Source organism: Palaemon carinicauda, chromosome 34 (genome assembly GCF_036898095.1).
Source record: "Palaemon carinicauda isolate YSFRI2023 chromosome 34, ASM3689809v2, whole genome shotgun sequence".
Lineage (NCBI taxonomy): Eukaryota > Metazoa > Arthropoda > Malacostraca > Decapoda > Palaemonidae > Palaemon > Palaemon carinicauda.
This window is the reverse complement of record NC_090758.1, coordinates 66,786,110-66,790,893: the sequence shown is the minus strand read 5'-3', so window position 1 is coordinate 66,790,893 and position 4,784 is coordinate 66,786,110.

The following is a 4,784-nucleotide window of genomic DNA, read 5'->3' as shown; positions in this document are numbered from 1 at the left end:
TAGATCTAGGGTTGGTGAATCCCTTAATAGAGATTTAGCTAGAATTAGTGCATGGTGCAAATTATGGATGAAGTTGAATCCTAACAAAACTCAAAGTATGATTGTAAGTAGGTCAAGGACGGTGGTTCCTCAACATCCGGATCTCAGTATTGATAATGTTTCTTTAAATATGTATGACTCTTTCAAAATTTTAGGTGTGATTCTCGACAGTAAATTTACTTTTGAGAAACATATAAGGTCTGTGTCTTCTTCAATTTCACAAAAAATAGGCTTATTGAGAAAGTCTTTCAAGATTTTCGGTGATCAATCTATTCTGAAGAAGTGTTTTAATTCTTTCATTCTACCTTGTTTTGAGTATTGTTCTCCTGTCTGGTCTTCAGCTGCTGATTCTCATCTTAATTTGTTGGACAGAAACTTACGGTCTATTAAATTTCTTATTCCTGATCTAGATATTAATCTCTGGCACCGTCGTTCAATTAGTTCATTATGCATGTTGCATAAGATTTTTCACAACTCTGACCATCCTTTACATTCAGATCTCCCTGGACAATTCTATCCTGTTCGTAATACTAGGCAGGCAGTTAATTCTAATAGCCAGGCCTTCTCCATCACGAGGCTCAATACTACGCAGTACTCTAGAAGTTTTATTCCAGCTGTGACCAAGTTGTGGAATGATCTTCCTAATCGGGTGGTTGAATCAGTAGAACTTCAAAAGTTCAAAGTTGGAGCAAATGCTTTTTTGTTGACCAGGCGGACATAGTCTTTTTATAGTTTATTTATGACATATTTGTTTTTGATGTTGTTGATAGTTTATTATATGACATGTCTGTTTTGACGTTGTTTCTTATTTTAGAATGATTTATTGTTAATTTGTTCTCTTCATTTATTTATTTTCTTATTTCCTTTCCTCACTGGGCTATTTTTCCCTGTTGGAGCCCCTGGGCTTATAGCATCTTGCTTTTCCAACTAGGGTTGTAGCTTGGATAGTAATAATAATAATAATAATAAAGACGTTAGTAGGCTTAGAATCTACTTTGTGTCCTTGAGAGTGTCATTGGTAGAAGGGAAGGGAAGGCACCAGTGTTTACCAAAAGCTGCACACTAGTACCTGCATGATGTAAAAGCAAAAGATTAGTGACCAGGGAGTCCACCATCAAAATCAATGGCCTACCTACAAGCTTATGCGGCCAGTGTCATCTGTCAACACATTTCCTCACGGAAGTCTCTAATCTCGAGTGGTAGCTACAGAACTACAGCTGAAGGACATCCGAAATTGGCTTTCAAAGTCATTGGTTGGGAGGTGGGTGGATTTGTCATCACTCTGGCAGGTCACATGGCAAATGCCTATTTCTCACTGTATTCACTTCACTTTTGGTCAGTATTAAGAAGTTGATATTTCCATCAAGAGTGTACACGTTGATGGAAGTTTTGAAGGTGGTGAAGTGGCTCTCAATAACATAAGTATGTTGAGTTGTGTCATTAGGTCCTTCATTGGTAAGGTATTAACACCGGGAAGGTTTGGTAATTGTTGTACGTGAAAAGCACACAAACTATTCACTTTCCTAGGAAGGCGGTTTACCACATGTTGCACACGAGCAATTCTGGTCATTTCGCTGAGGAAGATTGTAGCTTTTTGGTTCCCCAATGGACGTTGTGAGAACTGAAAAAAGCCACTGGCTGGCGATGATGAGTACTGATTTGTGAGGTATGTCTCTTAGGGCATCAAAGGCTATCAGGGCATCTTCTCGGTTGTAAATCCACTTGCGGATACCTTGGAAAGTCTCCGTGAGGACATAATCTGCTTTCCCATTTCAAAAAATTCACGTTTTTTATGCTAAACTGAATTTCAGTGCACTGGAATCAGGAGAACGCTTCTCTGCTGGTATAGGATGGCAATTTCATCAATCCACCGTGGATCTAAGTGGCATAAAAAAAGGTAGGGTGCCGAATTGAGCATTGAATTTGTGTGGAACTGGTCAATTCCAGGAAACTAATTTCGTAAGGTAGCTGTGGTCTACTAACAGAGAGGCAAGGTAAATGTAGGTGACTCTATTCAACAAGATAATGAGCTTATATACTAACAGCTAAAGGCAACAAGGGCACAGAAATTCAAACAGAATGAATCATTCGATGTCAAGCTTAAAAAGGGTTTTTGATTATTACTGCAAGAGAGAGGAGATGAAAAAACAATATCATTACAGTGTATGTAGAACACATAAACATTCATGTTACTACTTTTATATATTTAAATTCAATTAGAAATAAAAAGAGAGTGATTCTTGTTTCTTAATTTTCTTGAACACTGATGTATTACAGAACCTTTATGGTGATATATATGATAATACTATTAACGAGTCATTACTATTATATCGTTATTTTTTCATTATAGTTATGTGTGTATTCATTATCATTATCGTCATTATTATCATTTTTATAAATTATATTATAAAAAAGCGAGAAATTGGGTTGAAACTTACAAGCCAACATTCAATTTTGTAGACTACCACAATCTAAGATGCAATTGAGTTTTGACGTAATTAACTTTGCTGTTGACATTTTACCTGGTATGAATTACCTTCAGATTACGGCAATTAAAACTGGAATAATTTATCACATTGGAGACCCATTGCTTGGAAGAATGAAAGATGTGCTTGTGTTAAGGAGTATGGCTAACTATATTCATGATCTTTTTTTATTAAACAAAATTTAATTGTAACAAAATAATAGAGAAATAGCATGAGGATGTAAAATATATGTAGTGAAGGTTTGAGAATTGAAAAAAAAAAAAAATATATTAAAAGTGAATAAACGAAAGGTTGAAAAACTTAAAGTGATCTAGATGAGAACTATAAGGTAGTGAAAGAAAATTTTGGTGGAATTGCATCTGAGATGTATAACTTGAGGATTGTTGGACGAAGCATGAGGATGGGTAGTGAAGGGTGGAATGAAACACTGAAGATGAAAGAGTAGAAAAGTATGAAAGATACAGAGAGAAAAATGTAGGAGCAAAACCGGATTTAGGACAGGTAAAGAGGGAGGCAGACTGGTAATGGGTCAGGGATTGGTTCATTCATATGAAGAGAATAAGAAGTAGTTTTGGAAAGAAGTGAGGGAGTAAGGAAGGATGTGCTGAGATGTGGGGACAGTGAAAGATGAAAATGAAGGTTTTTGGAAGGAGAGGAGGCGAAGAAAAGTTGGGTTGAGTATTTTGAATGTTGGTTGAATGATACAGATAATGGGGAGGCATACAAAATTGATGTTGCATGTTTTAAAGTGGCTCTGATGGGAGATGAGAATGAGATATATTACAAGGGAGGAAGGTAAGAGAGCACTAGATGAAACAAAAGAAGGAAAAAAGCACCTAGTATAGATGGTGTAAATGCCGAGGTGTTAAAGGAAGGTGTGACTGTACTAGAATGTTTGGTGAGATTGCTTGATAAATGTTATGTTGTTAATAGTACCAGTGGACTGGGTTAGTACGTGTATAGTTCTGCTATACAATGGTAAGGAAGATGTGCTTCGGTGCTGTAATGAAAAGGGTATTAGATTGTTGAATGTAGTTGGAAAAGTGTACGTCCAAGTGATAAATAATAGAATGACGATAAAACAGAAAATACAATCTTAAAAGTGCAAGGTAGTTTTAGAAGAGGTAGGGCAAATATGAATGACATTTTTGCAGTTGGGCAGATATGTGAGAAATATCTAGCAAATAGATAGGAGTATGTTGTATTGATGGATCAGGAGAAATCTATCACATTGTTGATAGGGAAGCGATTTGGAATATTATTAATTTATATGAAATTTGTGAAAGATTGTTGCAAGCAGTGATTAGTTTATACATACGCAGAAGAGAATGTGTTAGGATAATCAATGAATGGTTTCCATTGGCAGTGGGGCTGAGAGAGAGAGATGTATGATGTAACCATATATGTTCAATTTGTTTGTTGAGGAGGTTGTGAGAGAGTTGAATGCTCGAGTGCTTGACCGAGGATTAAAACTGATATATGATAGTATTCATGAGTGGGTGGTGAATCAGTAGTAGTTTGTGAATGATAGTGTATTGCTTTCAGACTTAGGGGAAAAGCTGTGTCGATTAGTGGCAGAATTTTGGATGGTGTGTGAGAGAAGGATGTTCTAAGATAATGTGGGTAAAAATAAGGGTATGAGATGGACAAGAATGGAAGGTGGTGCTATATTGAATGTCATGCTAAATGTAGTTACTTGATGGTGTAGCTCAGTTTAAGCGCTTGGATTGTTTTCTTGCTGCAAATGGTAGAGTAGAAGATGTACACCAGGGAGTGAATGAAGGATATAAAGTATTGTGGGAAGTGATGGGAGAAGTAAAGAATAGAGGTTTAAGAATGAATGCAGAGAGAATTTTGTATAAGAAAGTGGTTGCACCAACTGTGATGTATGGATAAGCGTTGTCTGGAATAAAAGCACCAGAGATAAAGAAATTGAGCATGTTCGAGAGGAAATTTTAGAGGGGTTTATGGCTGATGTATCACGATTAGATAGGGTTAGGAACAAAGTATTGAGGTTGAGAACGGGTATAAGAAATGGATTAGCAGCTAGAGTTGATATATATGTATTTGACCATCAAGAGAGAATGGAAAATATCCTTTTGCTGAAGGGGGTGATAAATCTAAGAGTTGAAGGGAGAAGTGCAAGAGAAAGGCCAAGGTTTAGTTGGATGGTTAACGTGAAGAAAGCTCTAGGTCAGGGATTCCTAACCCTGGGGTACCGACCCTGGTTAGGGTTGGCAATCAATTTTCTTGAGGCAG